The sequence below is a fragment of the Eublepharis macularius genome, chromosome 2 (genome assembly GCF_028583425.1).
Source record: "Eublepharis macularius isolate TG4126 chromosome 2, MPM_Emac_v1.0, whole genome shotgun sequence".
Taxonomy (NCBI): Eukaryota; Metazoa; Chordata; class Lepidosauria; order Squamata; family Eublepharidae; genus Eublepharis; species Eublepharis macularius.
This window is the reverse complement of record NC_072791.1, coordinates 181,055,767-181,078,365: the sequence shown is the minus strand read 5'-3', so window position 1 is coordinate 181,078,365 and position 22,599 is coordinate 181,055,767. Positions and strand designations below refer to the sequence as shown.

Here is a 22,599-nt window from a genome sequence, read left to right as displayed (position 1 = left end):
TACAAGTCTTGACATGATCCTTGCCTCTGGAGCCAAGCCTCAGTGCTTTGATGTGACTTTAATGCTAAACAAATTGCAATAGGCTAAGACACAGTTGGGCTCTGTACTTGAGTTTGTCTCACCATCCCCTGCTACTGTTGCTCTTTAGGGGAGACGTTAAAACCCACCTCCACAGCAGTGTGGCTGGATCTCGGACAGATCCGGTGATTTGCCATGGGTGAAAAATAATGAAAGAACTCATTAGAGGGAAATTTCTTAGACCAGGAAAATGGTTAATCCCTGTCACATAGCAGTAAAAATGTTGCCAGCCTCAAACTCTAAATCAAAAGCACTTTCTGAGTGCAAGAGGAGTGACTCCTTTCTGCAGCTTCCTTGGTACCATCCCTCTGCTATACTTTCTTTAAATCCAGGGCTCTGACTAATTACTTGCAGGAAGTGCCTATTTTTTAAATTTCATTGGTATGCAAATTAACATGAGAAGTAAAAAAAAATATTCTAAAGAAACTGTTACAATATGTGTCCACAGCCTGATGGCCAATTAGAAAATGGTATTGTATCCTTAGGCCCCCAGTCAATGCTTATGGCCGCAAACGGTTCTCACCCCAACTCCCGAAGCTGATTTTTTTTCACAGGAGCTATTCTACCTATCAAATTCAGGCAGAACGTACCTCAAATGCAAAATAAAATACATTGAAATGTCGGGAGATGGGGCAGGGGCGCGCGGGAACCAACTGAAAAACAAGTCCAAGGACTTTTAACATGTATTTTATTGGAATTTTGAAAATTTGCCAGCCTTCTGTTTATCACTGCTACACTTTATAAAAATGTCTTTACTTGGTTGACTAGCAGGATTATCTTGAGGAGCAAATGGCCAGAAGGGTGCTGTTCAGCACCTTGCAGACTTTATTCAGCAGGCACATCCATATCAAATTAATGGCACTTGAAGACCAGTTATATAAATTTCTCTCCTTGATTTGAATGATACAAATGCGTACCAGACATTCTCTGGTATGACTTGCCAATAGGTTAAATGGCACACTAGAAATCTAAAGGTTTTTAGCTTTGACTAGTTGCTAAAGGTCACACGACGAATACGAAGTATTATTGTTTGTATACAATTTTTGAGTACTTCTTGCTTCCAATTATTTAAAAAATGGTATCCATAGATCTTGTGATATTTTGGAAGTTCTTCTTCTGAAACACTGAGGCACATAAATATGAGAAATAATTTTAAAACAAGCTATTCTTCCCAAAATTAAAGGAAGAAAAATAGTTTGGGAGATTTAATAATTATGTTACATCCATATATGTAAATACTTCCCCCCCCCCCCGAAACATTTTCCCTCAACAAAAAAGGCTCTGTGGAAACAGCAATTCCAGAAATAATTTGGTATGGCTGAAAGGAAAACATGAGATTCCAAATGCCAATATCCCACTTCCATTGTACAAAGATTTACTGTTCTTGCAATTAACGAATGGTTCTACGACACATTAAAGAATGTGGTATGGCATGAACTTCCATGGGCAAGAACCCATTTCCTCATGCTGGAGGGATAATTTCAGCAAAACATTTCAATGAGTGGGTCATTCAAACTGTTGACATGGGGGACATGTGGGTTCCAGGACTCATAAAAGCACTTTGGGGTGGAAAAATGAAAAGCTGGTGCTTGCTATTGCATACGTTGTTTTTATAACTGTCTGGGTGCTCGTGAACCAGTAGGTGCAGAGATGGGATATCGTATGCATCATTACTAGCAGCAGGGCTTTTTTTCTGGGAAATGAGGTGGTGGAACTCAATGGTAGAACTCAGGACCACACAATGACATCACTTTGGGTCAGCTGGAACAAGGGGGGGTAAAGTTTAAATCGCCCTTGGCAACAATGGTCATATGGCCGGGGTGGGGCCACCAGCCATGTGACCATTTTCAAGAAGTGCTGGAACTCCATTCCACCACATCCCCACTGAAAAAAAGCCCTGAATAGCAGCCATCAATACAATCAACTCTTATCATGTCAGTTCTACTTATTTATTTACTTCTGTTGTACCCTGCTTTTCTCCCCAGCGGGACCCAAAGTGGTTAACTTCATTCTTTTCTCCTCCATTTATCCTTACAACCTGCTAAGGCAGGTTAGGTTGAAAGTGTATGACTGGCCCAGTGTCACCAAGCATCTATGACAGAGCAGACAATTAGTTCATTCCCCTACTCTACAGCACTCATATAAACACCAGGAAGACTACTTATTACTGTCACATCATTCTGTACATTTTTAAAAAATTGTAAAGAACTGTGCGCCACCTTCCCAACAAACAGGCAACCCTGTCTGCATTATACTGTCCTCATAGCCATTCTGGGTACTGTGGGGAATAGCACTCTGCTGCTGCTGAATTGGTGCTACTGTATGGAATGTCTTATGTGTATGTTTCAAACTTTAAGAATGCCCTCCTGGTTTAGAAGCGTGTAACTTTGTTTTGGATTGCACTGGGAGGCTGCAATTTTGGACACGCGTATTTGGAAATAAACGCTACTGAACTCCATAGAATATATTTCTGAGTCAGAATGCACAGAACCAGACTATAAGGATTTCATTTTTACAGAAGGTAACAGGGTGAAGTGGTCCTTATCAGATATCTGTTACATCTACAAAAGATTCAAGGCCATAGCAAAATCCAAAAACAAAAGTTGAGCAGTCTCTTTTATTAAGCCCCATCAAAATAATACAAAATAGCATGCGATTGGAGCAGGAAAGCCCTTCCAGACTTTGATCTTAAGGTCATGGCCTAGTAGTAATTTTTCCCACCCACCCGTTTGTGTTTGTGAACACCCAGCCTGAGGAAGGGGCCAGGAGAAATCAAGCTTGCACACTGTTCTGCTATTGTGGTGGCTCTCAGTCAAATGTACATCACACAGCTTTTGCTGTTATATCTAGGTTGTCTGAGGGGGAGATGGGGGAAAAGACTGCCCTATAAATAAACTTAAGGGGATGTCCTCTCTCCTGACTGCATAGCTGGATAGTTACCAGCCAACGCACTGGCGCACACCATCCAAGCAGTTGCAAAGCAGTTTTTTTTCTAATCTGCGCTAGGGAGTTTGTCAGAACCAAGAGTTTCGTGAACACGCAGCGATCGTGCATTTACGTTCGGGGGGGGGGGCGGCACACGTCCCGTCGCTCCTCCACAAACGATCAGCGGTTGTGATCGTGCAGACGGAGCCGAGAGAAACGGGAACCACCTTCCCATCAGATCCATAACGCTGCGCTGGTGTTCAAATTACGCAGCGCTTCCTCCCACCCCGACGCCCTCCTAAAATGCCTTGGGAATTCACCTCAATGAGAGCCATGGGGCCTACTTTGAAGTCAGTTGGTTTGGGGGATCTAGTTAGCTTCGGGGGGGGGGGTGGAAGAAAGAGAGGCGCAAGCAGGGAAGCGCTTAGCCCACCTTCCCGAAGGCTTGAGCCAACCTGCCGCGGCGCTGGCAAGGAGGGAATCAGTCCCAGCGACAGCTCTTCCTTCCGCGGATGGGCGGAGGAGGAGGAGGAGGAGGAGCTGGGCCGGCAGCGCGCCGCTCCTGACGGCCTGCAGGAGGGACCGTGAACGAGGAGGTGAGTCCCCTCTGGGTGGGGTAAGGCGCCAGGGCCGTCCAAAGAGCCAAGCTGGGCGGGAAGGCTCAGTGCGCGGGGACGCAGGGCGCGCTCTCCTTGCCAGCTCGGCGTCGGAGGTTGAGCGAGCCGGCTGGGGAAGAGGCGAGAAAGGCAGCGCGCAGAGCAGGCCCGGCCCAGCCAGCCCGGGAGCTGCGCAGAGCGTTCGGCCGGCGTGCGAGGAAGGTGGGCTGCCTAATGCGCCCGCTCCCTCCCCGCCGGCCTGGCGCTCTGGGTGGGCGTCTGGAGGGGACGCCGCGGCCCAGTGCGTGGCTCTGGGGATGGGGACGAAGGTCCTTCCGGGAGACGCCTCTGCAAGGCCCCGTCCTCAGACACAAGCTCGGGCGGGGGGAGGCTCCGCCGGGTCGCCTCCCCTTCTTTCCTCAGCAGTCCCGGCCGTGGCTTCGCGGGTCACGGCAGCGCCACGCAACCGCCTCCTTTGTGATGCTCCTCACGAGAAGGAAGGGGCGCCCCCGCCGACTATTTTCATTGCTGGGCTGTGTGAAAGGATAATGAAGAAGAACGCTCTTGAGCATGTACAGCGTGCCTTTCCCCCCTCAGAATTTTAAAGCGAAAGTGTTCGTAGGTTCATAGGGTGTGACTTACTGGTAGGCTTCAGAAATGGGCGAACAGGGGAGTGGGTGGATTATCAAACGTCTAGGCTTAGGTTTGCCCACCGCCTGGTTTTCCACTGGCAAGACTGTTTCCCCCTTATCTGGCTTGTTGCCAGATGAAGTTTTTGCCCCATATAATGAAGTAAGAGTCCGGTTTAATTTGCCTATTTGGACAAAAGAATTCGCTGTATTGTGCCTTTAAGACTTTTATGATACTAGGCTTTTAGATTATTTTAGCTTTCATTTTCAGCCCAAGCTTCTCTGTGCCCCAGAAGCAGCTTCTGTAAACACTGCAGCGTTTTGCTCCTTTCCCTCCTGATATCCTCAACCAAATGGAGAGAGACCTGAGCACCTTGGATGAATTACTGTTTTCTGTTGGCTCTGGTCTGCAACTTTGGCTCTGCCCATGGAGACACAGGAGCTTCATCCCTTGAATCCTCTGACCTCTACCATTTAGGCCTTCCAAGAGTTAGCAAACTCTCACAGCTGACCCAAGGAAAGGAGGTGGGTGTGCTGACTTGTGAGGTATTTAGGCCTTGTTCACACAGGGAAAACAATCAGGTCATATAGTGGACTTTGCCCCCACACTCCAGGTGTCAGATTCCCATTTTGGAGTATCCCTTAAGCAACTCTGCATATAAGAAAATTAGCACAGCAACTTAGAAGATTCTAGCTCCTTTGCTATATAGGTATTTGCAGGGAACAGTCCAAAATATGATCCTCCACCTCAGGATTTTGGCACATTATTTGCCTACATGTGGGAATCAGCGCCCCAGCCCTCCCCCTGTCACTCTTGTGTCATGGCTTCCATAGACATACTACAGGGGCATTCAGGCTCTATCAGAGAAGTACATTACGATATCTAAACACTCCAACTTGTATCCAAAACCTTATTTTATCTTGGACAGCACCCCTTTATATAGTGGAGGCTGAGAAACATGTTTTTCTGGCATAGATGCCTCGGCAGCTGCAAGACCAATGTCTTTAAATGAGCCAAAAAGTGTCTAGCATTAAAGAAATGCTATCCACACTAGAGGTTCAACTCTACAGTGTATTAAGAGGGAATATAACTGCAAAGAAGAGTTAGAATCCAGGCTTCATTGTCATGTTTCCTTGCTTTCTAGTAGGGAGGTAGTGGCTAGAACCCTTGATAATTAGCTTGTGTTGAGAAACTTGAGCTGTTGATGGTATATGCAGCTTTACAAATTTGTTTCATTATGAGGGTGGGGGTGGGGGCAATTTCCACAACATAATGGAATGTGTTTGTATACGAAGATGGACCAGAGGCCAGGATTTGGCACTTTTATGGTTAGTTCGCAAGTTGGTGAGCGTTTAGTTACTTTGGGAGTCCATTATTCTGTACAACTTGCCTTGAAAGCTCACAGCCTCATCTAGCAAAATACCAAATTCCTAGATCCATTGTGTTCACAATTGCAAGATACCATTTTAGTTTCAAATACCCATGCTTTTGATACTGCTTCATGTGTTACTTTTGAAAAAGACTCTTTATAAACTTAGGAGTCATGCATGAAAGAATATTCATGCGATGCAGTCTTCGGAGCTAGTTCTGGTATTTTTGTACCGATTAAAAAAAATGAAACTATGAATTACCTTTGAAACATTACGCCATCGCATATCTTATGGAAAAATCTACCTTCATGCTGGGTGCAAAAAAGACCTGTAGATCTGAAAAGGGACTGATCATTACATTTGTAATGTCTTTCTGAGAATAGTGATAAATCTGAGAACTACCCAGAGGGGTTGAACTTGTTGAACTAGCAATGCTGTAGACTGTTTTTTCTTTAAAAAAAAAAGATCAGGAAACTTTTGAGAAATAAATCCCAGAGAATCCATTATGCAGAACAGATTGGTTCTCATGTTACTTCTTCCGATATGGAAACAAACTTGTAAGTTAAGCTAAGCATATTGTAAAATTATGGAAGGAGTGCTTCCAAGCTACATATTTGGAAAGCAGATACGGCTCTTTTGCGTCTTTTTTTCCACCTTGGTACAGGTAAAACTTTCCACATCAGAAGTAATGTGAGGATCAACCATACGTTTAATTCAGTCATGTGAGGAAAAGGAAAGAGAGAATGTTATAGTAAAATAGGTCTGTTACTGATACTTGAAATTATTATACATCATGCTTACTCAATGTTGAGGCCCCAGCCATGGTTGAAAAATACAGCAGTAGTTATATTGCAGATACGATATTAAAGGCGTGTATAATAACTGCACCAATTACAGCAGAACTCTCATTTTGTCTCCATGTAAGCGTGGTGTGTGTTTATCTTACAATGTAACTGAACGTAGCTTAAAATAATAAAGAACGATGAAGCTTTTGGGTTAAAGGGTGTTAATAAAATCCTTCATGGATTGGAGGCTGATACTAAAAGAAAAAAACCCCTCTTAAAATGAATCCATATTGAGGGGAGTGTCTCTGTTTCAACTGAGTGATACTTGGCAAATGTGCACAGATCTGTTAACACATAGCACTGTGACAATGGGAATAGCAGACTGGAGGGAAATATTTGAGGTGTAAATATATGCACTTTCTTCAAGGGAAGAGGGGTGGCGTTTGGAAGTTTCTATCCTACACATAAATAGTTCTTGGATGCTAACCACATATTGTTGGCTTAAATCTCAGTGCACACTGGTCAGGAATAAAGGAGAAGCAGATTGCAGTCTAGTGTATTACAGTGGCTTGGTATAATTCAATAGAGCTGTTTTATTGGACTCTATTAACCTGGTTAACCTTAAGCCTTAGCCATGACAGGAGTTTCATATAAGAACCCATATGTAAAGTGCAATATTGAATTTTAATTAGAGCTTTCAAGATGTGGAGTAGAATGAATTTTCCCCAATTTTTTCCTTTTCGCTTCTAATGTACATTTTTTCCCTTAGAAGTTTAGGCTTGAGAAAATGCTCTGTGATGGAGAGAAGCTATATTTTCAAGTCAGTATAATCTTAGTTTCTAAAAGCATAATGTGAACAAATTCAGATGTAAAATATCAATCATGAATTTTGGGTACCTCTCAATTTGTGATTCAGTCAGAAATTTCTGTCAGTACTGTAGGCATTATTTTTGTTTTGTACAAGTTGGACAAATTTGGTTCTGACTCTTTCCCCCCTGCCTTTTGTGTTTAAAGTATTTTTTAATAATACTCTTGTAATTTATACCCAACAACACTGTAGAGATATCTCTGCTTAGAAACCTTCCATTTCTGTTCAGTATAGTTTAAGAATAATTTGCATAAAATGTATGACACCGTTATCTAATGCTAAGAATTGGATTGTGGCAAGAGTTACAGTTCAATATTATTTTCAGGTGGGTAGCCATGTTGGTCTGCAGTAGAATGGCACAATTTAAGTCCAGTGACAACTTAAATACCAGTAAGATGTTCAGGGTACAAGCTTTACAGAGACAGATTGGTGTAGTGGTTAAGAGCGGCAGGGCTCTAATCTGGAGAACCAAGTTTGATTCCCTACTCCTTTGCTTGAAGTCAGCTGAGTGACACTGGATTAGTCACAGCTTCTCGGAGTTCTCTCAGCCCCATCCACCTCGCAGGGTGATTGTTGTGGGCATTAAGTTGTCCTGAAGGGTGGTATATAAATCAAATGTTGTTTGTTGCCAAAGTTCCCTTCAGATACAAGTAGAAATGGAGATTCCTGAGCCTCTCTGTCCCAATCAGGAGGTAGAAGGGATGTTGCAAAGAATGATGCAAAGGTGCAGTGTTACAATCAAGCTGCATTGTACCATTGTTCTTTTGCAACCTGACTCCCTTCTTTGCAACACCCCTCCCACCTCCTGAGTGGGATATAGAGGCTCACCCTTGAGAGCCGTATAAAAATCCATATAATGGTTTGGATCCACCTAAGCATTTCTGAGGATGGAAGTATTTCCACCCATAAAGTGTTAACTCTTCCCCCCCCCCCCCAGTGCATCTCCAAATTCTTTCTACCCTCGCAAATGCTGCTCCAGACCATTGGGAAGAGAGTTGATGGGTATTTGGGGCTGCTGTGGGAGGCTGAAGTGCAAAAGACATGCTCTGCAGGAATAAATACTGCAGTCTGTGGAGATGCTCTGGTGGATCCAGCCCATTAGTAAGTCACCAATGGGAACAGGCGGGGTGAAGTTAATACATCTTGGAAGGTCTGCAGTGAAATACAGTTCTTAGGTTGATACCTTGTCTTCGTGTGTCTTATGCTAGCAGCTCAGTGTCAGATGTATTGCATGCTGGTTCTGCACTATTTTCTCTCCAGAGGACATCTGAGCGAGGCATTTTGCTGTGATTTCTTTGTGCAAGTCCATGCCCAAGCATACCACTCAAGATGATTTCCTTACGGTTTTGTTGCTGCTGCATCTGTTGAGAAGGGAGTTCAAAATAACATTAATTTTGGATTGTGATTGTTTGCTAATAAAAATAACTGAAACTTGTTTCTGTTTGTGCTTTCACATATTTATAACACATGGGAGATAGATCAACACCCAGCCACCCATCTCTTCCCCACCTCCACCCAAAAGAGCTGTCCACAGCCATGACTGCATTTTCAGAATAGTTGAGCTTTTTTTACCCACTTGTAGATACCTTCTCAAAACCTGTTAGTGAATGGCAAGGTAGAAATGCTGGAACTTGTGACCGTTTTGAAGCATCTTTAAATTACCAAATAGTGGTGTGCATAAAAAAAAAAGATACGGATTTCATAAAAACAAAAAAATCTGGGACTCCTGAAATCTGGGTCAGATTCTCTGATCTGGATTAGAGAAACCCAGATTTAACTGGCTGTTATTCCCTATGGGGAATAATGTCCAGGGGGCTGGGGGGCATTTTTAAAGGAGCAGTACCAATTTGGAAGGAACCTACTCACTGTCCCCTAAAGACCCTCCAGATTTCAGGACTGGTCCCTGGGCTAACCTTCCCTCCCCTTGTGATTCTTGCTTGCTTGACATTCTCTGGTTCAACATTACTCCCTTGGAAGCTTAGTGAATCCCAGTGTTGAACCAGAGAATTGTATTGGGAATCTCTAAGCAAGGGGTGGGGGTGGGGTCTGATACTTGTCAAGACATGAAGTTTAAAAGGCAGCTGCTAGTGGCGGCTTGAAGGGGCTCTTTTGGAGCTCAAGGAGAAGGGGCAGAATGGGATGGGAATCCACTCTGCCTACTGTCTCTGCCCTGCAACGTGGAGCTTGGCTCCATGCCACTGCCCCTCACTTGCTGTGGCTGCCCGCTGCCTGTGGCAGCTACCTCCAGCTCCCTGCTGTAGCCAGATAATCTCGCCCCACAGAGTTCATCTCCCTGATTGGATTTGGAGATTTGACCTGAGGAACCGGCAAAACTAGATTATGCCAAATTGGCATAAATCCAACTTTTTTTTTTTTGCTGGTTCCTGGAGCCAAATTGCAAACCCCTATTACTGAATGCCAATGTAATGTAGTGGTTAAACTTCTTGACTGGATGGACTTGGGTTCAAATGAAGCACACTGGCATATCCTAAGTAGAGTTATACCCTTCAAAACCTATTCACTTCAATAGACTTAGAAGGCGGTAACTGTTTTTAGGATGGCACTATGAGTAATCTTGGGTCATCTTAACCTACCTCTCTGGGATGTGAGTAAACCATGGGAGAGTAGAGAGAATTAATGCTGCCTTGAGCTCCATGGATGAAGAATGAGGGAAAGTATAATAGATTGATTGGATTCATGTGAATTGGAGCCCTTATGAGACACAGCAGGTTTTAGCAGTTGTCTATTGTAACAGATAACAGCTAGGCAGTTTTGGAAATTTAGTTCTGAATTTTATTTTATTTTTGCCATCAAGTTGCCGCTGACTTATGGCAATCTTGTAAGATTTTCAAGGCAAAAGACATAGGTGGTTTGCCTTGGTTTTCTCTGCATAGCAACCCTAGACTTTCTTGGTGGGCTCTCAATCCAAGTACTAATCAGGGCTGACCCTGCTTAGCTTCCGAGTTCTGATGAGATCAGGTTAGCGTGGGCTATCCAAGTCAGGACAGTTCCGAAATGCAGTAGAGATTTGGTCTGATTTTAAAAACCTGGCTCATGAAATTTTTTGTTTAATTTTATCTAGTGAATATCTTAATTAGATATATGCAAAATTAGATATACTTATGAATCTAGTGCTGCAGCCTGGTTTGAGTTATTTCATATGGATATGGTTGTAAAATAATCTTGCTGTCTGTAAATAGGATTAATAGTGCGATAAGTAACACAGGAAGTTCCTATACCCTAACTTTAAAATTTACCCAGAGTGAGAGTGTGATGTTTAAATGAGACATTACAAGGAAACATGGATTTCTCAGCATCATAAAGCATGGTTGGGAGGTCAAGGGGTTTTTGCAGGGGAGAATAAATAGAGGAGATTGATTATTATTTATTGATTCAGTTCTCCTTTTGAGGAAATGATTTGGAATGGGGAAGATGGTAAACAGGGTACGATTTCAACCCTTTACAAATTATTATTAAGGGTGATACATAAAGACCCTCTGCCATACCAAAAAAAATGGTCTGATTCTTTAAAACGGGTTATCTCGGAATCTGATTGGAAACATATATGGAATTCCCCTTCCAACAAATCTAGTAGTTGGAATATTAAACTCCAATTTTACAAGCTGCTGTCCAATTGGTATTTAACACCACATAAATTGAATCAGATGAACAGGTTGTTGAGCCCTCTGTGTTGGAGATCTTGCAAACAGGAAGGCACGACCCTACATATGCGGTGGGAATGCCACTATGTTCAGGAATTTTGGAGAGTGGTTCACAAAGAGATATTCAACATGATGGGTCTTTCATTGCCATACTCCCCAGAATTTTTCCTATTGGATTTTGGCCCAACTCTGTGTTAGATAGGAATACCGGATCTCTTGTCTCGATATTAGTTGCCTCTGCTCGTCTGGTCATTGCTGGGAATTGGAAATCCCTCAAAGGCCCATTGCTAAAAAAATGGTATCAGAAAATCTGGGAGCAATATTTGATGGGTAGGCTGACCAGTTGACCTGCTGGCTGCTGGCTGCCCCCTCTGTTTGCCCGTCAGCCTGGCTGACCTGCTGTTCCCTCCTACCAAGTCTGGGGGCTGGGACCCAGACCCCGGACAGGATTATGCATAATCCATTTTTTGGGAACTTGCATATGGCAGTCTCTTTATTTGAATACGATGAAATATGGAAACCAATTTTAGATGTTTTAAATGCCAAAGAAGTAATTCCCCCAATGCAACAAAGTTTAAATGCTTGTTTATTGTAATTCTTGGGTTTTTAACAATTTGACAAGAGTGGTTTTGATAATGTCTTTTATGGCTTAGTTTTAATCCCTTTCTTGTTTGTACTGTACGGTTTTATCATTTCTTGTATTAAATTTGGATTTTAAAAAAATAATTGATTCAATTTATAGCCCTCCCTCCCCGTGAACAGGCTCAGGGCGGGTTACGATAAAACATATAAATACAGTTAACCAAAAGGATCATAAATACAAACATTTATACGGTTTGGTGTAGTAGTTAAGAGTGCAGGACTCTAATCTGGAGAACCGGTTTTGATTCCCCCACTCCTCCGCTTGAAGTCAGCTGGGTGACCTTGGGTCAGTCACAGCTCTTTCAGAGCTCTCTCAGCCCCACCCACCTCACAGGGTGTTTGTTGTTGTGTGGATAATAATGACATACTTTGTAAACTGCTCTGAGTGGGTGTTAAGTCATCCTGAAGGGTGGTATATAAATAGAATATTATTTTGGCGGCCTCCCTCCAGTTTCCCAATCATAATATAAACAGCAGAGCAGAAGGGGGTGGGGCCACAGTTTATAATGACCGGGTGACTGCACTTATAGGGAGGCAGATGATAGCGTGCCCCCCCCCCCCGGTGGGAGACCAGTAGGGAAGCTCCTAAATGATCAAAGACTGGCCTCAACTGTATGCCTGGCGGAACATCTCTGTCTTACAGGCCTGCCAAAAGGATTTACGATCTTTGCGGGCCCAGGTGTCCTCTGACAGAGTTCCACCAGATTGGAGCCAGGACTGAAAATGCCCTGGCCATGCTCGAGGCCAGATAGGATTTAACCTTTCCCTTCTGCCAGTTCACTTCTCGAAATGCCCTTTAGTTAGTTTTAAATGTATTTCCATTCACTGGGCTCCAAAACTGAGAGGGCCATGTCTGGGGGGTGACTCTAGTGGAGAATTGGTAAGAGTGGGTTAAGCTGGAATGGATTTGCCCCACAAGAGACAGGTATGTGCTTGTGCTAGAAAAATAACCATGCAAGTACTAAAAATGTTAATGATGAATCATGATAGAGGATCGAAATAGGCGTTAGATGTTGCACAAAACACTGATGTGTTACAACAGAGATTTTTAGGGTGACATTTTGCTACCTCAAGGTATATTGGAATTCAATTTGGGGTAGTTAATATACCCCAAATACAATGTGTATACTTTTTTTTTACACCCTCCTCCCCCATGATCTTTAGGATTATCAGGAATTTGTGATTAGGTTGTTTTGCGAGGGTGAGCATTGGGGAGGAGGATCAAATATTTTATTTGGCCTCTAGGTTTTTAACTTGGTGATCTCCAGAAGCTGTAATCTGAGATCATACACAACTTTTCTTCAATAGATACAGAACTTTTAGTGTTGCTTCAGCAGATATGTCTCAAAGTAAATGTCTTAAATATACACCTTAAACATATTGCTGCAGATGAGATGTGAAAAATAAAAATAAACGTGTGAATATCCAAACAGTCGCTCGCTTCCCATCTTAAAAAACAGCATCTTTTGATTGCTGCCCTGAAAGTACAGATTATACAGTGGAACATTTAATGTACATATTTCATACAAAGTTATAAACTTAAAAGAGGCAAGATGCAAATCTGTTAAGGTGGAGTCTTCTGTTTTCTTTGGCTTTGTCTTAACACATGTCAGTTGGGGTGGACCAATGCAAGTGGGCGTTGAATTGCTCTCTCTGTGTGAACTGCTTTTACAAACTTTACCTTTCATCTTCTTAACAATTTGTATAAAGGAGATCATTATTTTTTCCTAGGAGAACTGTGTCTGAGAGTGCAATTTGCTCAAGGCCACCCAGTGAGTAGCTGAACTTGGCCCATCAACGTGGTTCGCCCAAGTCCAATACTGTTGTTAGACTGCACTGAGGGCTTTGTAGGAAGATTTAAAGCAACCTTGGTTTGTTGCTTTGACTCCACAAACATGTAAAAAATCCTAAATTAATATCCTTTAACACTTTCTTTGGCTTGCATTGTTTGTTTTATATGGTTTATACACTGTAGAGTTGGGTGCCCCATGGGAAGATCTTAGCCATATTTTGTGAATATAAAAGCTCGAGGTCTTTCTAATGTAAACTTTCAGAAAACTTGCCTTTGACCTTGGTTGTCTACTGGACTGCAATTTAATACACAGTGACCTTCTCATTCCAACCTTGCACATAGTTTAAGGTAAATCAGAGTTTTCCCAAATAAACAATTACATGATCTTTCAGTTTAACAAGAACAATTTCCTGTCTTGATCTTACACTTAACCTCCCTTCTCCCCCTTAAAGGAAAATGCTTCTGTTGTCATACATTCCTTTTGTTTTTGGATATGATTTATAGTTGTAGGGTTGCATGGCCCTGATTATTGTTACTGGCAATGCTTAAGAAATTAGTCTCACTTCTGCATAAAACTATTAGTTTTTTATTTAATTTAATCTTTTGGCTTCTTATAAAACAGATGGCTATATTAGATGCTTAACTAAAAAAATGGACAAATTCAGAAAAGGTTCAGTGTTCTCACAACTGGACTAGACACACTTTTAAGCAGATTGTTTAGGACATTTTAACAGATTTAACCATTGTGCGATCATAAGATTTTGCTGGCTAACTGATGAAGCCTTATTCTTAATGAATGCTTGAAAGAAAGGGAAGGAGGAAAGGTTAAAGCATACATAATGTATGGAAAGAATGTATAGTAGTCTGTTGATACTTGCATTGTAATAGCAAAGAAATGTTTTGGATAGGCTATGCCTTTCTCTACAGTATCGCGAACTATGATGCTACATTAATGATAGCATAAGTGTCGGTGCAGATGTTTTAATACTGGGATGTCTGTCAACATTTAGCAAAGATTTATTGAACCAAGTAAATATTCTTTATCACAGTGCATTTCAGGCTGAGGAGCCCGTCTTAAGGACAAAATAATTTGCTAAGTGTAGCCAGAGTGAATTGATTTTGTTTTAAAATCAATTTTAAGCGAATAGTTTACATAGTTTCCAATTTTCTAATTCACATATTTCAGAATAGCGCATACTATTTGTTTTACAGAAATTAAAATATACCATTCTGCAGCTGAATAGATCCAATATATTACCATCTAGTAGAATTCAAAAACGTTTTGCATGCAGCCCTGCACTGTAGAATTTCGCTGCTTAGAAATAGGAGTTTCATTCAAATGTTAATGCTAAACCATGGTTTAATTAAAATTCTGATCTAATGTGATATTTGGTAGGGCAGGCTGCCCAACAAATTGTGGTTTAATGGTGGATGACAAACCAGGATTCTAAACCACAGTTTGCACTTGGCCTTTTAACGAAAATGTGGTTTTAGTTATGTCTGAATTCAGAAGTCCCAGAACATTCAGTAGTGATGTCCCTAACAGTTTTGTAGCTATTGAGCTGGCTGTGCAGACCAGCAGAAAAACCTAGCCACTTCATTGATAATCCACTATTGACAGTACTTTCTCAGGAGAGCCAGTTTGGTGTAGTGGTTAAGATCAGCAGGACTCTAATCTGGAGAACTGAGTTTGATTCTTCACTCCTCCACTTGAAGCCAGCTGGGCTACCTTGGGTCAGTCACAGCTCTCTTAGCCCCACCCATCTCACAGGGTGATTGTCATGAGGGTAATAATAACACACTTGGTAAACCGCTCTGAGTATGGCATTAAGTTGTCCTGAAGGGTGGTATATAAATCAAATGTTCTTCTTATTCCCTCTAGCCTTCTTTCTGTACACCCCTTCTTTGCTAGTGATGGCTGACGAAGTTGGACTGTGCTTTCAGTCCCTCCTGATGGGGAATCTTAAGTAGTGGGACAAAATATTTCACTGGATCACATCGTTTTATTCTGTTTGCCAATGAAAATGGTAGAAATTGCACCACACAGAACGTTAAGTTCAAAACCAGTTCATACAACAACTATTCTTCCTGGCCATGAAGAACACTTATTGAAACCCTTCCTCACCTTTACATCCCAAGAGAGAGCAGGTGGGTGAGTCACCTAACTATGACTGTGTATTTCTTCCCAAACTTTTATTTTTGTGAGAAAAAAACTGAGGATGTGGTAAAATTGTGAGAGAGGGGTGGGAGTGGCAGCTGTAAAAGATCTACTTGGTTTCAAAGCAAAAAAGTTTGGGGAATTCAATGAAGTAACTAGACAAAAAGGTGCATTTGTGCAACAAACTGCAGTTTACCCACCGTGGTTTATTATGACATTTGAACAGAGCATAGGGAGCAGTTGTGAAATTAAGGCTGTTAGGCTCTTTCTACCATGGGTCAATAATGACTCGGTGCTTGCACAGGGGACTAACTTTACCTTAACATGGAAAGGCATTGTCATTTACTTGAAGGAAAATAGTACAATCTCAACAGAGTTACACCCTTCTAAATCCATTGAAGTCAGCGGGTCTTAGATTCTGCATAGGGTGGCACTCTGCCATGAGTTTTCAGGACGAATGACTGGCAGTTACTGGGCAGAACTGTTTCTCCAAGAAGCAGGAAGTAACTGTCTTTTTTGTGTGACAGTCTAAGTAGTCAATAGTTTGCACTCTGATAAATATAGTATACATGACAAAGATCAATATTTATGATGCTTGAGCTTGAATATTAGGTATTTTTGCAGGGTTCATTCTTGTAATTGAAAAGCAGAATTCTACCTCTTTGGTTTGAATCTGAAAGGAAGGCCTGTGACTTTTGTTGATTCCCTCTTTCCCACTGCACACTCTTCCTGCTGTTTCTGAGATTCCCTGGGCCCAGAAGTAGCATTTTGGGGGACTTTATGTGTTGCAGCAGCACACAGGAATCAGCTGATGGAAGTGAGTTCCACTGGTAGTGACCTTGGGATTCAACCCACTGTGTTTGATAGAGTGTCATAGAGTCACTTTTAAGACATCTTGAGTGTAGACTTGCCTTCCACATCTGTGTTAAATTCAGACTTCATTTTAAACTTGGATGCATAATACTTGTTGAAAAAAATCAAATTGAAATTAAGAAATTTAAATTATAATAAGATGAAATGTTAAAGGAATCCTATTTGTTTTAATTTTTAAAGGTAATTTTATTCAACTTGATGGTAGTTACATGAGAAATATCTGTTGGGCAACAGACAGAATAGATAAACTTTGTTAAACAGCCTGTAAAAATGTAAAGTTCCCTTGGCAACTAATTTGCCCAAGAAGAAGAAATGTTAAGCTCAATATGCATTTAGATATTGAATATTTATTGAGTTCAATATATCTTCTGTACATTTTCTAGAATACGCTGGGAAATGGTACTGGCTGCTATCATCCCCTTTAGTGGTCTCCATCTTTTACCTAAATCAGATTGAGTGGTAGATCTGATATCACAGTGTTCCTAAAGGTGTTTAATTCCATAGAGAAATCATATGTTTTCTTTGGAACAGACACAGTGCAAAACTTTTACTGAAGAATACTTATCTGTCCTAAGAGATTTCATATGTGGTTATTTTAAAATTCTGGCTACAGTCCTATATACACTTAGAGTGAAATCCTAAACAGAGGTACTGCAGTCTAAGCTCATTGATTTCAATGGGCCTAGACTGGAGTAACTGTTTAGGATTTCACAGTTAATTGGGATTAAGTTCCATGAACTAGAGGAGATTTACTTATGAGTAAACATGCATATGATTAGACTACAGATCTAAATATTTTACCATTTTTCTAGAAATTTAGAACTTCTGATTGTGCTTAAGAATTAAAATGTTATGTCCTGTACTAGTAAATGATATAAAACATTAAGCTGTCTTTAATAGTTAATTTTATTAAATATACATTTTATTGTTTCATATTATTTACTTTCCCAATAATTTTATGCCACTTTCTTGTAGATAATCTGTAGACAGGGAAATGAAATGGGCAGTTTTTTTGGTCAAAATTCTATTATAATCCACATTTGGAAGAAAGAGACAGTTTAGGAGAAATTTGGATGAGGGAGGGAGTGAACGGTTAGCTATGTAAGCCTGCAAACAGATTTTCCTAAAAGAATTTTAAATTTTTTCCTCTTGAAATGTTCACACTTACCCTAGTAGAATAATGTCAAGGGATAGTTTGAATTTGATTGATTTACTTCAATCAAAGAGTTGTTTTGTGCACTAGTTGCAAAGTAAGACTCTCCTCTGCTATTGGGGTCTGAGAATTCAATAGTCAGTTTCTTAAAATTGAAAAGAACTTTTCAAAAGATGCCCCATCTTCATGAGTCTTGAGTTTCTATAGTCCAGTTTCCACCATAGAAAAGATAGTATATTCCATCTTAATTGAAGTGTGAAGTGACTGGTGTATTTCTTGGACTTCCTGAACTACCAGGCATTGGATCCAAGCAATGTTGTAGCCCTTAAAGCTAGTGGTTTTCTGTCTTTATAATACCTTACGCAGGGTCCTTCTGTGCAGTTTGTTGTGAATGCCTGAGATTAAAAACAAAACAAAATAGCAATCAAGGTTTTTCTTTTTTCAAAACTGTGCTTGTTCCACAACTTAGCTATTTTTAAGCACTTGCATACAGTTCATACATTTCCCCCTGTCTAAATGGTTTAATGAGGGATTATCTTCTGTGTACTTGTTAAAATGAATAATCAGTACAAGAAAACATTGCACAAATAAGAAATGGCTGGAGTTGGCTCTGTTTAACGGAGACAATTTATTTTATCCATCTTCAGTGTTTCTTAGCAACGCAAAGTAGTCTTACCCAGGGCACTTTCACATCTTTCTTCAAATATAGCTTTGGTAATGTTTTATATGACCTGAAGTTCGTCCATCTGTCCTGAAGCTCCCAATGTTTTTCCACTGCTTTCAATGATCAAATGATCTTACATACCTTCTTTCAGCTTAATAATGCACAAGTTGACTAGAGAATCATTTCGCATGTCAGGTTTTTCAAGAGTTCTGGGAAATTACTTGCTGTTGTGTATAGTAAAGCTAAAAGTTATTGAAAATGTGTTACAGTTTCGTAATAGAAGAGGTAGAAAAAATATTGGCTTGGAAACGAGCAAAATATTTTCTGATAGCCCTAGCCTCAAGGGGGATACTTGGATCGCTTGTAATAAAGGGATAATTTTGATATCTTTTGGTGAATTGACTAGGACTCTGTTTAGATCATAATTTATGAAAATGCTGGCTTTGTACAGAATGTTACGTTATCAAATTGTTTGGGTGTAAAAATTGCATTTATGTATAGCCAATGTTTCCATCGTTTATTTCTTCATCAGTTAGGAAACTGTTGTTCTTCTAAGGGTTCATTCTGACAGACCAGAGGCTACTCTAAACACCATATTATCCTCCTCCCGCTTCTTCCTTTATGTTTTTCGAATGTAAAACTGATTATGATACTAACGCTTGTAGATCTCTGAGTAACAGTGGCTAGACTCAGCTTCTTTAACTGAATACTGAAGTTGCTTAGTAGGAGGGCAGAGTAACACTGCTGGGAACAGTGTATAATTTGTGCCACACAAACACTGCTTTAAAGTTCTCCTTGAGGGGGCTGTCTCACACAGTGGTTCAGGTGCAAAAACCTGTAAGCAAAATACTGTAGTTGCAAAGTAAGCTGATATATAAATACTCCCCCCCCCCTTTGTGTAGCAAACTGTAATGGCTTGCTTCATGGAGTTAGGCCCATCATAGATAGCAAAGTAAAATGTCCTCTACTTGGCAGCCATTCAGTGTGCACTGAATGTTTATACTCAGAAGTAAATGCCACTTACTTCAATTGGACTTTCTCCCTAGTGAGTGAGTTTAGTATCACAAATGGTAACATGCCTGATTCACAAAATTTCCTAGCTGAAGAGCTATATGGTTAATCTTTGGTGTTTCATTTTGATAGCGTCAATGGTTGCTGCTTCCACGCATGGGCCAGAAGTGTCAATGTTACCACTATGCCAGGTCGTTTTTAACTCAATAAATGAAGGAATTCTATGGCTGCTTGGTTGTTCAAGAGTCTGCTGAACCCTATCAGGTCTGAGTTGTCAATGATTGGCTAAATCAATGATCCCAAACAGATTTACGCAGAAGTAAGTCCTGCTGAATGCATTTGGGAACACTGCCTAAAAGTGTCGAATTTTCACTTTGAAACTGGGTCCAAACATTATTTCACCAAAACATGTTACTCGTTACTTTTTTGGCTTTTAAAGTATTCTGCATAATAAATCGGTAATGATACTGCTTATGCAGTTAATCCTTTCTGTTAGCTAAGAAAGTTATCTAGCTGCTCAGGTTGGAGGGAGTTAACCCTTATTTCAAAACCCGTGTGTTGTAATTTTTTTGTTAAAGAAGTTTATCTTCAAACCTTGCTTGAGTATGTACAAGAACTAATATATTTATTATATGTACCTTTGGGGGAAAATTCTATTTTACTGCTGCATTTAAATGTACTCATACGATAGCCTGTGAGGTATCAGTTGTGGTAGCTTTTCCTTTTCTTATCAAAAGTACGCTCTTTATCGGTTGTTCCAGAAACATGTTGACTGTTATGTTTGTACAGTCCAGTGATGGATGTTCAAACATTGCTACGGCTGCTTCCACATCTGTGATTTTCCTTGGGTTTGATTATTAAAATGTGTTTTTTCCCTGCTTCCCAGCAGCATTGAGTTTTTCTTATGCAAGCCTGCAGTGCTGTGATGCAGAGAACCCCCCCCCCAACAATCCATTGGGGTGCAAAATGAAAGATCCCCTTCTCACTAAAAGGATCCCACCAATTCCCATGAATTTTCACAGAGCCTTGCTTTTAAACATTTAGTTTCCTTTTATTTGATATTTCCCCCTATTGAACACAAAAATAAAAGCCAGCTAATAATGGATTTGTATGAAATTAGTTGAAGGTCTGTCACGTCTGGGAAGAATGAAGAGTCCTTTCCTCTAGTCCTACTCATCACTTCTCTACAACTAAATAAAGCTTTCTCCCCTATCCCTAGTTTGAAGGCCAGGCCACCTTTCTAAACCTGTGCTTGCCTTCTGTTATCCTGAACTGGTTTTCAGGCTCTGAAGAGCGAGCAAGCAAGCAAGCAAGCAAGCAAGCAAGCAAGCAAGCAAGCAAGCAAGCAAGCAAGCAGTGCTTTCATGGCTCCACCCATAGCTTTATTCAAGATAGAGATGGAGGCAGAAGTCGGCATAGCTGCCTTTACCCCCTGCCTTTCTTGAAGCAGGATCCAGGCGCGGAGAGGGGGGAATCAGTGAAGAAAGGTTTGTTCTTCCATACACCCATGAGGTACTTCCAAACTGGGGGAAAGAACATTGTTTTTCCTGTGAGGTCTCTATTGACAATGGCTGGGCCATTCTAGGTAGGTTAGATAACAAAATCCAGGGATAATCTGTGGATGTCAGGGGACTGGGATCCCACCTAGTAGCCCTACTACAAGCCTCCCTGTGCTAATTAGAATTTCTGCCATCTGCCTACAGGTTGTGTGTGCATAGGCGTACCCATGGGCTGCATGCAGAAGACCCAGTCAATATGTAGAAATGAGCAAAAATGTGCAATCCCATTTACTCTCCACATGTAGATCTTTCCTAGATCTTGGTTGTCTGTATAGGGCTTCATTGTCAGGGGTTTTGTCATATTTTAGCCACATAGCAGTGTGATATGTACATTTTCCCATAGGCATCTTTTCACTTATATGAGGAGTATATAATGGGACAAGTGGGGCACTAACATGGACTTGCAGGGGGTTATCCTATTTCCCCCTTTATATCCCCTTTCCCTTCTCTGAAAGTTCCCATAGCCTCTCCCCTTTACCTGTCTCCTTCTGTTCCACCCACCAGCCAATCTGCCTTTATCTACCATCTTCAGTTTTTCTCCTTTCCTCCCCCTGATAGCCTCTCCCTGAGAAAACTTCATGTGGTGTTGGTTTCTCGGCTAGGCTCAATTGTGCAGTGAGGAACCTACAAGGACTTGTGGGTGGGGGGACCCCTCACTTTCCCCTTTATTCCCTCCTCATATTATTTCCTCTTTCCTACTGTCGGCATATACTCACCATCTCTACATCCGTTTCTCCTTCCCACCCAGCAATCCTTTATCTGTCCTCCATCTTTAGCTGTATTTATTATTTATTTCATTTGTCCCCTACCTTACTCCACAATGGGGACCAAAAACAGTGTACATAATTCTCCTTCCCTCCAGTTTTCCCTCATAACAACTCCAGGAGGTAGATTAGACTGAGAATGTGTAACTGGCCAAATTCACCCAGTGAGCTTCCACAACAGAATGGAGATTCGAACCTGGATCTCTCTGATCCTGGTCTGAAGCTCTAACCACTGCACACACTGGCTTTCCTGCTTTGGCTGCTGATGATCAGTACCCAGCAGCTAGGCCTGGGTGAGTAATGCAAGTCACGTGGTAGCAAATTGTCTAGTTGTAGTTTCTGAGCCTGGCCCCGATGAGTCCTTCTTCAGAAGCCAAAACAGCCTTGGAAAGAGCCTTGCCCTCTCCCTCTTCCTATTACTAACCAAAACTGGAAAGTAGGCAAGGCTGTTGTGTTTGCTTACCCCACAGTGCAGTTACCCCACAATGGTAACTACAGCGGGTGTGAGTTTCTTAAAGCTACAGGCTGTTTCTCTTATTCAGTCACTTTTAACCTCCCAATGTATTTTTTGTTTGTTTTAGATTTCAGATTTTTATGCAAACCCTGGGGCTTTTTTTAGGTTTGTAGAAAGATTTTTCTTGTCCATTTATGACTCCAGTCTGTGGAGTTAAATATCTACAGATTTGGCCATGTTGAGAATTAGATAAATTGTTAGTTTGTTTCAGTAACATCCGTTTGTGGAGGAGACCTCATGGAGTGGTAAATGACTACTAGTTATTTGGTGGTGAGTGTTTGGATACAAGCCACCATCAAAGGAGTGATCTAAACCCGGTTCATGCCTATGGCAACACTGTTAGCTCTTGCTCCTATCTTTTTAGCATCATCCTAGGTTCCATTTCTGATTGTACTATGGTATGGCGATAACTGTCTTTCAGCCTTTCGCCACCCTTGCCACCCATCCTAAACCTCCCTTCACAGGATTGGGGCCTCCCAGGCAGGTAAAGGCTCTGTCACCAGCTGCAGCTCAGGGCTGTTGGGCAAAAGGAAACTCAGAGGTTACTTTCCCTAT

The 22,599-nt window shown here is 41.4% G+C and overlaps 1 protein-coding gene across 3 annotated transcripts in view; it reads left to right on the top strand.

Moving 5' to 3' along the window:
- The first annotated feature begins 3,549 nt into the window (after positions 1 to 3,549).
- The window catches only part of GTDC1 (glycosyltransferase like domain containing 1), a 273,602-nt gene continuing 254,552 nt past the window's right edge, over positions 3,550 to 22,599 (top strand). For all 3 annotated transcript variants that reach the window (XM_054971576.1, XM_054971578.1, XM_054971579.1), the window contains exon 1: positions 3,550 to 3,599. The gene's annotated coding sequence lies outside the window, so the exon portion shown is untranslated. The remainder of the gene's footprint in view (positions 3,600 to 22,599) is intronic.